The 13,347-nt window shown below is 45.8% G+C and overlaps 1 protein-coding gene across 1 annotated transcript in view; it reads left to right on the top strand.

Moving 5' to 3' along the window:
• LOC121005801 (zinc finger protein 850-like) overlaps positions 1–13,347 on the top strand; it is a 1,060,224-nt gene that overhangs the window by 993,330 nt on the left and 53,547 nt on the right. The window lies entirely within an intron of this gene.

Genomic DNA, 13,347 nt, shown 5'->3' with positions numbered 1-13,347 from the left:
TGTCTTGGACACTATTGAAAGTCAATGGGGGACGGATGCGTTTTCTATTGTGCCATATTGTGTCAGTGAAAACGGATCCGTCCCCATTGATTTACATTGTGTGTCAGGACGGATCCGTTTAACTCCGTTTCGTCAGACGGACACCAGAACGCTGCAAGCAGCCTCCAAAGCGGAATGGAGACTGAACGGAGGCAAACTGATCCATTCTGAGCGGATCCTTTTCCATTCAGAATGCATTAGGGCAAAACTGTAAAGGTAATCATTTGTCTTTTTTACTAAAATGGCTGCTGCACGTGTGAGGACATGGGGGAAGGAACTCTGGGAAGGCGGGATGACCCATAATGCCATGCATGCAGCCAATCAGCAGCCAGCCCAATGACATCATAGCCCTATAAATAGCCTCAGCCATCTTTGATTCTGACATTTTCCAGCCTACTTAGTGCAGGGAGAGACGTCAGCAGGCGGTAGAGACAGTGCTAGGAAAAACCTTATTGTGCTAAAAAAGCGATTTACAAGTGCAGGGTAAGATTATTCAAGGTGTAGGGAAAGGATAGGGAGGAATCATTCCACAGCATTTATGTAGAACAGGGTTCAATAGGGGAGGTTACATCCTGGGTAATAGGAACAATACTATTACACCTTGCTGCACTGACTGGCAGGGCCGGACTGGCCTGCCAGGATACCTGGAAATTTCCCGTTAGGCCGGCAGGCCTGAGTGCCGCAAAGCCGCGGCCCTGGTGACAAGTGGGGACGGCCGGCGGCAGGGCACAGGGAGATGAGCGCTTCCATTGTGGAAGCGCTCATCTCCATAGTCATCTGTATCGCCGTCCTCAGGACGGCGATACAGATGTCTATGCTGCGGCAGGGGAGGGAGAGGTGTGTCCCCTCCTGTTCCTCTAATAGGCTGCCGGCCTAGTGCTGGCAGCCTATCAGAGGCCGGTGCAGGCGGCGCAATGACGTCATCGCGCCACCTGAGCCGTATAGAGAGGGACACAGGCTGGAAGAGGCCTGCATCACATCGCTGGAGGTAAGTATAAGTGTTTTTTTTTATTTTTATATATAGGTACAATACTGGATCATGATGGAGGGGGGCTACTGGCACATGATAAGGGGGGGCTACTGGCACATAAGGACGACTACTGGCACATGATAGGGGGGTACTGGCACATAAGGGGGGGGCTACTGGCACATAAGGGGGGGCTACTGGCACATAAGGGGGGGCTACTGGCACATGATAAGGGGGGCTATTGGCACATGATATGGGGGCTATTGGCACATTATATGGAGGCTATTGGCACATAAGGGGGGGCTACTGACACATAAGGAGGACTACTGGCACATAAGGGGGGCTACTGGCACATGATAAGGGGGGGCTACTGGCACATGATAAGGGGGGGCTACTGGCACATGATATGTGGCTATTGGCACATGATAAGGGGGGTTACTGGCACATGTTAAGGGGGGCTACTGGCGCATGATATGGGGGCTATTGGCACATGATATGGGGGCTATTGGCACATGATATGGTGGCTATTGGCACATGATATGGTTGCTATTTGCACATGATATGGGGGCTACTGGCACATGATAAGGGGGGCTACTGGCACATAAGGGGGGCTACTGGCACATAATAAGGGGGGGTTACTGGCACATAAGGGGGCGGCTACTAGCACATAAGGGGCACTACTGGCTCATAATAAGGGGGGGTTACTGGCACATGATAGGGGGGGCACTCTGGCTACTGGCACATGATATGGGGGGGGCTCTGGCTGCTGGCACATGATGGTGGGGGGCTCTGGCTACTGGCACATGATTGTGGCACATCTTACTGGCACATGATTGGTAGCATCTTTTGGGGCACTTATTACTGGCAGATAATTGGGTGGCACTATAGGGGTATTTTATATGTGGGGCTCTGTATAGGGGCATTTTATACTGGGACACATTATGGTGGGTACTATGAGGAAGGGGGGGAGGAGCACTATGGGGTCATCTACGGGGGCACTAAGGGGTATTTTATATTGGCACATTATGGGAACATTAGCTCAATTGGGGGCATTACAAAGGGGTATGTTTTGCACATTATAAGTAGAATTATTTCTCCTGGGGGGGGGGGGGCATTATGGTGGGCTTTATTACTCCCCCATGGTATGACCCCCAAGTAGCAGCACCAGCCTCTCCCTGCTCTGCTATCCCTCTGCCCATTCTCCAAATCCTTATTATGAAATCTTTCTCATTAGGATAAAACACAACATCAGCTCCACCGAGCCCCCAGCTAAAGTGTTGAAGTGGTGTCCGAGATCCCCAAGGGCCAAGCCAAGTACTTGTAAGTTTTCATGTGAAATATGTTTGTAGTTGATCTTTATTGTCGATTTTACATTGCAGATTTTTTATTTTTTTTGCAGCATATGGTTTTGCAATACATTGGGGGGAGGGGGGATTGTAACAGGACTGCCGTTGAATATCTAAAATAGCTGGTCAAGTAAAATGTTGCATGCAACAATCCTTAAATAGGTGGCCAACAAAAAAGGGGCGGGTCAAAGGGCGTGGTAAAACACTGTCTGAGCATGCTGAGAGTTGTAGTTTTGCAACAGTGGGAGGCATCCTGGTTGGGAAAACACTGTGATAATATGAACAATGGGGGTTCTACAAAAGAGCTATCGTGGGGCAAAGTTCATATTCGTGTTTACACACGTGTTTTAAAATGAATGCTTTCTCCTATTACAAACAAGTAAATAATGACGCAATGCTGTGGAGCTGGTATGCAACTTTTTCCAGGGCTGGTTTTTATCCCCAGTCCGGCCCTGTGACTGGGGATCCAAATAACCATTATACAGCTCTGTAATTCCATCAAACTGTTCTTGTTATTGGGGTGCAAGTGCTGTTTGATACAGACATTAACAGGGTTTGTTACAAGGATATATTTAAACAGTATATTTTATTTGCCCTTGCGCAGTGCAGTTATATGTTGAAAAGCCTTTAGTGGCGTATATAAGTACAAAAAGAAAAATATATTTGCCGTTCAGCGTTGCACTTATATGTTGAAAAGCCTTGTGTAGTGTAAAAGTGGAAAAGAACTAGGACCTAATTGCCGTTCAGCAGTACAGTTATATCTTCTAAAGCCCTTTTTGCCGTGTATTAGTGGCAAAACAAAAAAATATATATTCGCTGTTTTTTGTGGTGTTTAGTGGCAAAAGAAAAATATATTTGCTTTTAATTTCCTTTTTATTTATTTCTTTCTTTCATCTAACATGATGTCAGACAGAGAAGTGCAAGGCCCTGCACAGGGGAGTGAAAGAGGCGTAAATGTTTCTGGCGCAGGCACAGGTCACAGCAGAGTAAGGGGACATGGCAGCAGGGGTCACTTCCAGAGGCCTGAGCTCCCAGTGACAGCTAGTGGTTGTGTCTTGACCAGCAACCCAGCGGTTCTTGAATGATTGACATGGCCATATGTAAAATCTGTGGGCAGAAGGTGAAGCGTGGCCAGGGTGCCAATGTTGGCACCACGGGCCTGCGTCAATATATGCAGCGTCACCATAAACTGGCCTGGGAGAACCGTGGGTCAGATGTGGTGGTCCAGCCTGCTGCATCATCCAGTGGCACGCAGCACCCGATTTCAGGCAGTCAAGGCTCCACAACCTCAGCCGAAGGGAGCTGTCTGTCCTTCCCATCATCTGCTGGTCCCGATGCTCCTGCTCCACCTCCTCCTCATCAGTAATTCCATCAGCAATAGATCACTGAAGCGATTGCCAAGAGACAATAATATGCATGCACTCATCCAACGGCGCAGAAGCTGAATGTGCTCCTGTCCAAGTTGCTGGTGCTGCAGTCCCTCCCTTTCCAAGTGTTGGACTCTGCACTAGAGTTGAGCGGACACCTGGATATTCGGGTTCGGCCGAACTTCACAAAAAAGTTTGGATTGGATATCTTCTCTATTAACTTTCGATATTCTTTTATGCAACTACCATGGTGATCCCGGGTGGCGGGGAATCAGGGTTCCAGGCCGGAGAGGGAGCCTGAGAAAGGGATAGCACATCCAAGGGAGGTCAATGGATGAAATTAAATGTAATCGAGCGGAAATGTGGGACAAAGTATTGAAGCATAAGCTTCCAAGTTAAGGAGGGGGCGCGCGGCAATTACCCACTCCCGACTCGGGGAGGTAGTGACGATAAATAACAATACAGGACTCTTAAGATGCCCTGTTATTAAAATGATTAATAGAAAATTATAGAGAATGTCACTCGGGTATTTTGGATTTGTAAACGTTAGCCAGGAGAGGCCCTGCTGCCACTTTGTTGACTCTAGATAACTTCTGCCTGATCGCACGTCCCTGTGACGTCCACCATCCATTTGGATATCTTCTCTATCAACTTTCGATGTTCTTTTCTGAGCCTACCATGTTGATCACGGTTATCGGAGAATCAGGGTTCCACGCCGGAGAGGGAGCCTGAGAAAGAGAGACCACATCCAAGGAGATTAATTGTTTCAAATTAAATATGATAAAGTGGAAATGTGGGACAAATTATTGAAGCGTAAAAGGATCGAATGAAAGGGCCAATTAAAGACGAATTTTTGAAATTTATGTCCCTGTCACCTATGCAGAGTAGGGTTTTTTCATCACCAGAAATAGGTTAATGTCACCCACCAATGGAACAGATTATTTTAAAAAATTTCTGTTCCTGTCACCTATGCAGAGCAGGGGTTTATTCACGTCCAAAATTGTAAAATGTCAACCCAAGAATGTAACAAAAAATTTGTGAAATTTATTAACCTGTCTACTAGGTAGAGCCGGGGTCTATGACAGAATTATAATTTTTTTTTGTCACCCAAAAATGTAAAAGAAAATTAGTGAAATTTATTAAGCTTAAAATACAGGAAATAGCACCAATATCACACAATAATGCAGTTAAAATGGCAAAAATAAAATGGGATAAAATGCCAAAATGGCCAACCTGCTGACTAAATATAAATGACCATATATCTGATATATAGCCCGTAGGTCCACACTTGTGGGTGTCTCTTATAGATTGCACATGTCTGTTGTGTCGAAAATGCTCCAAATTGTAGGTAGATCGACAATAAACAGGATAATAGTAATATAGGTGGACCTCAATGCGCAATGTTGCAATATCACTAGTAGGTCTACACTTAATACAATGTCTCTCCTATATTCCAGAGCCTGTTATATAGCTGTTAAGTCCACACTTAATACAGTGTATCTCCTACTTTCCAGACCCCTGTTATGTCCCAAACACTCCGGATATATGGGCAAACAATGCAACTGGTAAGTAGCAGGATCAGTCAAATTTGGAGCCAATATCCTGCAATACACGGTGTTAATTGTACTCGCATGTACGTTACCGCTCCTGGAGTCTCCGGCTATATCCTATGTCATCCTGTCCGATACAGCCTTGCAGTGTTGCTGTTAGCTATCGCGGCGTCCCGCGAAATGTCCTAGTCAAACGTAGCGTCCCACGTGACTCTGTAGCTGCTTCCTGGAGGACGTCTTCAGTCTCCTGGGTCCTACTTTCCCTCCGTCTCTGCTCTCATTTAGTTACAGAGATACAGGTGTCTTTAGGGATGTAGTATCGGCATTCCATACAAGCATTTATATTTCCTTCATGAAAGTCCAGAACGGCATCAAACGCGTTTCAGGGTCTACACCCCTTCATCAGTGGCTATGGAACTGGACTAATTAGGAGGGCTTTATATATCCCGCCGTATCTGGAATATTCAGTTGTACTAAAAACCTGGATCTGGATTTGTTTTCCCAGCATACAATAAAATAATATATTACTTGGCCATTTCATAATGTTTATCCCCAAATATATAGCATAAGATTATACTTTATAATGAAATACAAATAAAAAAATATATATACAGTACAGACCAAAAGTTTGGACACACCTTCTCATTCAAAGAGTTTTCTTTATTTTCATGACTATGAAGGCATCAAAACTATGAATTAACACATGTGGAATTATATACATAACAAACAAGTGTGAAACAACTGAAAATATGTCATATTCTAGGTTCTTCAAAGTAGCCACCTTTTGCTTTGATTACTGCTTTGCACACTCTTGGCATTCTCTTGATGAGCTTCAAGAGGTAGTCCCCTGAAATGGTCTTCCAACAGTCTTGAAGGTGTTCCCAGAGATGCTTAGCACTTGTTGGCCCTTTTACCTTCACTCTGCGGTCCAGCTCACCCCAAACCATCTCTATTGGGTTCAGGTCCGGTGACTGTGGAGGCCAGGTCATCTGGCGCAGCACCCCATCACTCTCCTTCATGGTCAAATAGCCCTTACTTTCAAAGTGTTCCCAATTTTCCGGCTGACTGACTGACCTTCATTTCTTAAAGTAATGATGGCCACTCGTTTTTCTTTACTTAGAATTTGTATTATGGCAAGAAAAAAGCAGCTAACAGTCTATTCAGTAGGACTATCAGCTGTGTATCCACCTGACTTCTCCTCAACAGCACTGATGGTCCCAACCCCATTTATAAGGCAAGAAATCCCACTTATTAAACCTGACAGGGCACACCTGTGAAGTGAAGACCATTTCAGGGGACTACCTCTTGAAGCTCATCAAGAGAATGCCAAGAGTGTGCAAAGCAGTAATCAAAGCAAAAGGTGACTACTTTGAAGAACCTAGAATATGACATATTTTCAGTTGTTTCACACTTGTTTGTTATGTATATAATTCCACATGTTTTAATTCATAGTTTTGATGCCTTCAGTGTGAATCTACAATTTTCATAGTCATGAAAATAAAGAAAACTCTTTGAATGAGAAGGTGTGTCCAAACTTTTGGTCTGTACTGTACAAAATCGCATGGCACATATAAAATCACATTGCATATATATAGTGGCATAGCATATATCATCGCATGGTATAAATATCACATAGCGTATAAAAATCGCATAACATATGTAAAAAAATCGCATGATATACAAAAAACGAATCTATATTCACATATGCAACTCTTCATCAATATATTCGTTGTGAGTAATGTAGACTGGGGGGAGAGTCCAATAGGGATATACCAATATACCAATATTTTTTGATTATTCTCTCTATTTGACGATATTGTGAATGAAATGGCAAGGATAATCAAAAAATATTGGTATATTTTGTTGGAAGACTAAACAGTAGGTGCCCTCCTGAGTTTAGAGCCAAAGATTACATATACCAAGGCCAATAATCTTGCATCCACAGTAGCCCCGACGGTAAAAAAAAGACCCTGATAAAATCGAATGGATCAAACTGGCTGACCACAAAAGGCTTCTTTAGATGTGGTCAGTGTAACAACTGTAAAATCACTCCCTTCCCTAAGAAGACTTTGGAGGTCAGCTCCACGCAGAATGCTTTCAAATTATCTATCAGGGATGCCTTGACATGCAACTCCAGTGATGTGATATATCTTCTGGAGTGTGCATGTCATAAACAGTATATTGGGAGGACAAAGAGATTGTTCAAGAAAAGAGTGTCAGAACACATTTCTAATATAGAGAAGGGTTACGAACTACATTCCCTCTCGAGTCATTTTAAGCAGGTACACAACTGTGACCCATCAGCTCTGAAATTCTATGCGTTAGAAAAAGTTCAACGTCCATGGTGGTAACCATATTAGACATATGTCCAGACAGGAATCAAGGAGAATCTTTGAGTTTGATTCACTGTTACCAAAAGGTCTTAATGCCGAAATCGAATTATTCGGCTTTTTGTGAGAGTGGGGGCGTGTCCAGTGGTGATGTGGGGTCGAAGTCAGGCTGTTTATCAGCACTTTGACCCCGCCTCCCTATGGGACTCTCCCCCCCCAATCTACATTACTCACAACGAATATATTGATGAAGAGTTGCATATGTGAATATAGATTCATCATGCAATTTTTTACATATGTTATGCGATTTTTATACGCCATGTGATTTTTATACCATGCGATGATATATGCTATGCCACTATATATATGCAATGTGATTTTATATGTGCCATGCGATTTTGTATTATTTTTTTTTTATTTGTATTTTATTATAAAGTAATCTTATGCTATATATTTGGGGATAAACATTATGAAATGGCCAAGTAATGTATTATTTTATTGTATGCTGGGAAAACAAATCCAGATCCAGGTTTTTAGTACAACTGAATATTCCAGATACGGCGGGATATATAAAGCCCTCATAATTAGTCCAGTTCCATAGCCACTGATGAAGGGGTGTAGACCCTGAAACGCGTTTGATGCCGTTCTGGACTTTCATGAAGGAAATATAAATGCTTGTATGGAATGCCGATACTACATCCCTAAAGACACCTGTATCTCTGTAACTAAATGAGAGCAGAGACGGAGGGAAAGTCGGACCCAGGAGACTGAAGACGTCCTCCAGGAAGCAGCTACAGAGTCACGTGGGACGCTACGTTTGACTCGGACATTTCGCGGGACGCCGCGATAGCTAACAGCAACACTGCAAGGCTGTATCGGACAGGATGACATAGGATATAGCCGGAGACTCCAGGAGCGGTAACGTACATGCGAGTACAATTAACACTGTGTATTGCAGGATATTGGCTCCAAATTAGACTGATCCTGCTACTTACCAGTTGCATTGTTTGCCCATATATCCGGAGTGTTTGGGACATAACAGGGGTCTGGAAAGTAGGAGATACACTGTATTAAGTGTGGACTTAACAGCTATATAACAGGCTCTGGAATATAGGAGAGACATTGTATTAAGTGTGGACCTACTAGTGATATTGCAACATTGCGCATTGAGGTCCACCTATATTACAATTATCCTGTTTGTCGATCTACCTACAATTTGGAGCATTTTCGACGCAACAGACCTGTGCAATCTATAAGAGACACCCACAAGTGTGGACCTACGGGCTATATATCAGATATATGGTCATTTATATTTAGTCAGAAGGTTGGCCATTTTGGCATTTTATCCCATATTATGTGATTTTATTTTTGCCATTTTAACTGCATTATTGTGTGATATTGGTGCCATTTCCTGTATTTTAAGTGGATATCCGTATAATAAATTCCATATATACCCATATAGCGAGTGCCCTTCTCCTATACATTTTTTATTTATTCCATAGGACGGGCGAGTCTATTTGAAGTGTGCACCCATTTTATTGTGTTCTATTGGTGAGCCACCAATACATTACACTAAATTTATTAAGCTGTCAACTAGGTAGAGGAGGGGTATATTACAGCCAAATATTGGTTAATTTCACACGAAAATGTAACAGACAAATTAGTGTTTTTTTTTACCTGTCTACTAGGTATAGCAGTGGTATATCACAGCCAAAAATTGGTGAATTTCACCTGAAAACGTAACAGACAAATTAGTGATTTTTTTTTATACCTGTCTACTAGGTATAGCAGTGGTATATCACACCCAAAAATTGGTGAATTTCACCCGAAAATGTAACAGACAAATTAGTGAAATGACATAAAATAAAATACATACAAATAAAAATTATAAATTTGATTTAAGAGGTGGAGGTCCATATGGAGTAGGAGTTTGAGGAGGCAGTGGAAGTAACGGTGTAGGTGGAAGCGATGGTGGAGGAGGACGAGGTAGCCAACACTGGTTTTTGGTTTTAATTTGAATTTTTAAAAAAAATTAGGGTACACTCCAAAAGAGTGTGAAATATCCAAAATACAAGAATGAGCAATTGCGATGTAGTATAACAATGGCTGGGTAAGGCCGGTATACATGTCAAGGTACGGACAAGTCCTGTAAGATCCATGCCTGGTTCATTTTAATGAATGTGAGCTTGTCCACATTGGCTGTGGACAGGCTGCTGCGCTTGTCTGTGATAACCCCCTATCAGCCATGCTAAACACACGTTCAGATAATACACTGGCTGCAGGGCAGGCCAGCACCTCCAAGGCGTAACAGCCGGTTCAGACCTGAGCGTTTTACAGCGCGTTCCTACGCGCTGTAAAACGCTCAACAAGGAGAAACCAATGCTTCTCTATCGGCATGGTTCTCACCTGAGCGTTTTACAGTGCGTACGATCGCGCTGTAAAACGCCCGACGCCCCAAGAAGTTCAGGAGCTTCTTTGGGGCGTAGTATCGCGCGTTCCCGTACATAGACTTCCGGGAACGCGCGACAATGGGCGTTCGCTTGTTCCGGAGCCGCGATTGTAAAGGCGCATACAGAGCGTACGTTCAGTACGCTCTGGTGTGAATCGGCTGTGAATGGCAAGCTCAAGCCATGTGCCCAATTTGGAGACCCAGAAGTTGAAGGGGGCAGACCCGTCATTCAGTATGTGTAGGCGTGTGCACACATACTGCTCCACCATGTTGCTGAAATGCTGCCTCCTGCTCAGACGTTCCATATCAGCTGGTGGTGCTGGTTGTTGTGGCGTGCTCACAAAGCTTTTCCACATTTCGACCATGCTAACCCTGCCTTCTGAGATGCTGGTGGTGCCCCAGCTGCGTTGGCGACCTCTTCCTCCTCCTCCTTGTGCTTCCACTGAGCCCCCGCTGTCAGGTGAGAATGCCACCAGCAGCGCGTCTATTAGCGTGCGCTTGTGCTCGCGCATCTTACGATCAAGCTCCAGTGAGGGAATTAAGGACGGTACATTGTCCTGGTAACTGGGATCCAGCTGCGTGGCCACCCAGTAATCAGCACAAGTTAGAATGTGCGCAACTCGGCAGTCGTTGCGGAGACACTGCAGAATGTAATCGCTCATGTGTGCCAGGCTGCCCAGAGGCAACGAAAAGCTGTCCTCTGTGGGAGGTGTATCGTCTGTGTCCTCTGTATCCCCCCAGCCGCGCACCAGTGATGGCCATGAGCTGGTCTGGGTGCCACCCTGCTGTGAACAAGGTTCCTCCTCCTCCTCCATCTCCTCCTCCTCATCCTCCAGAACTGTGCCCTGGCTGGACAATAGTGTACCTGGCGTTTGTGGGTGCAGGAACCCACCCTCGGAGCCACTTGTAAATGACTGGCCAGAAACCCTTGGAAATGATCCCTCTTCCTCCTGTGCCACATCTTCTTCCATCATCACCAGCAGCGTTTTTTCAAGGAGGCATAGTAGTGGGATAGTAACGCTGATAACGGCGTCATCGCCACTGGCCATGTTGATGGAGTACTTGAAACAGCGCAACAAGGAACACAGGTCTCGCATGGAGGCCCAGTCATTGGTAGTGAAGTGGTGCTGTTCCGCAGAGCGACTGACCCGTGCGTGCTGCAGCTGAAACTCCACTATCGCCTGCTGCTGCTCGCACAGTCTGTCCAGCATGTGAAAGGTGGAGTTCCACCTTGTGGGCACGTCGCATATGAGGCGGTGAGCGGGAAGGCCGAAGTTACGCTGCAGCGCTGACAGGTGAGCAGCAGCAGGGTGAGAACACCAAAAGCGCGCACAGACGGCCCGCACTTTATGCAGCAGCTCTGACATATTGGGGTCATTTTTAAGGAATCTCTGCACCACCAAATTCAGCACAAAAGCGCCAGGCAAGGGATGTGCATCAAACCGGCTAGTCCCAGAGCTGCTATGAGATTTCGCCCATTATCGGACACCACTAGGCCGGGCTTGAGGCTCACTGGCACCAACCACTCATCAATCTGTTGTTCAAGGCTCGTCCACAGCTCCTGCACGGTGTGGGGTTTGTCCCCCAAACAGATATGTTTTAAAACTGCCTGCTGTTGTTTACCCCTGGTTGTGCTGAAGTTGGTGGTGAAGGTGTTACGCTGACCGGATGAGGAAGCGGAGTAGTAGGAGGATGAAGCAACAGGAGGCAAACTGAAGTGCCCTGCAATCCTCGGTGGTGGAATTACATGCAACAAATTGCTATCCGCCTCAGGCCCAGTCGCCATTGCATTTACCCAGTGTGCACTTATGGAGATATAACGTCCCTGACCGTGCTTACTGGTCCACGTATCTGTAGTGAGGTGCACCTTGCCACAGATGGCGTTGCGCAGTGCACACCTGATTTTGTCCCCTATTTGGTTGTGCAGGGAAGGGATGGCTTGCCTGGAAAAGTAGTGGCGGCTGGGCACGACGTACTGTGGGATAGCGGGTACTTCCTCTTCCGCTCCAGTGTTTGGGAGATGGAGAGCTGAACGCTTCCGTGGGACATTGTGGAGATGCTTGGTGACCCAGGTGGTGGTGTTGCTGGCAGATCCTCTGTTTGCGGTGTGGACTGTCACCCCAGAGGTGGATGAAGAGGCCGAGACTGCAGCAGAGGAGGAAGCAGGAGGAGCCAGAGACCTTTCTTGGTTTTTGAGGTGTCTACTCCACTGCAGCTAGTGCTTTGCACTTAGATGCCTGGTCATGCAGGTTGTGCTCAGGTTGAGAACGTTTATGCCTCACTTCAGGCTTTGATTACACAGCGTGCAAACCACTCGTGTCTTGTCGTTAGCACTTTGTCTGAAGAACTGCCACACCAGGGAACTCCTTGGAGCTGGCTTTGGTGTGCTCCCTCTTCTGCTGTGCATGTGGCTCTATGCGACCACTGCCTCTTCCTCCGAACTACAAAGGTCACTCGCATGACCTTGATTCCATGTAGGGTCGAGGACCTCATCGTCCTCCACATCATCTTCCACACAGTCTTTACCCCTGCCCTCCTTGTCAGTCTGCACACTTTCGAAAGCCCCAGCAGTTGGCACCTGTGTTTCGTCATCATCCGAGACGTGCTGCAATGGTCCTCCCATGTAATCATCTTGAAACATAAGTGGTTGGGCATCGGTGCACTCAATCTCTTCCACTTCTGGGGCAGGGATAGGTGGATGGCCCTGGGAAACCCAACAGAATCATCAAAAAGCAGAAGAGACTGCTGCATGACTTGCGGCTCAGACTGCTTTGCTGATTTCCAAGGGGGTGAGGTGAAAGACTGATGGACATCGGCTGCAGGTGCCAACTCTGATCTTTCAGCAGGAGACTGGGTGGGAGATAATGTGAAGGAACTGGAGGCACTGTCAGCAACCCAATCTACTATCGCCTGTACTTGTTCTGGCCTCACCATTCGTAGAGCCACATTAGGCCCGACCAAATACCGCTGCAGGTTCTGTCACCTACTCTGACCTGAGGAAGGGGTTTCACTTGTGCGTGTAGCTGGCACAGATCGACCACGTCCTTTCCCTGCAACAGAAGCTCCACCAGCAGCACCACGACCTGGGCCACGTCCCTTATTTGACACTCTCCTCATATTTAGGATCTTGCCCAAAATGGCTGTTTTTCAAATAACAGAATAGAACCACAGTATGTAAAGGGTGTTTCTCACACGTACAGATCCTGACTAGGCCGCAATTAAAGATTTTTAGCCAAAATGGGTGTTTTATTAAGAGCAGAATAGAACCACAGTATCTAAAGGGTGTATCTCACAATGAC

This window comes from Bufo bufo, chromosome 6 (assembly GCF_905171765.1).
Source record: "Bufo bufo chromosome 6, aBufBuf1.1, whole genome shotgun sequence".
NCBI classification, from domain to species: Eukaryota; Metazoa; Chordata; class Amphibia; order Anura; family Bufonidae; genus Bufo; species Bufo bufo.
Note: the sequence above shows the minus strand (reverse complement) of the source record. Positions and strands in the feature narration are given on the sequence as shown.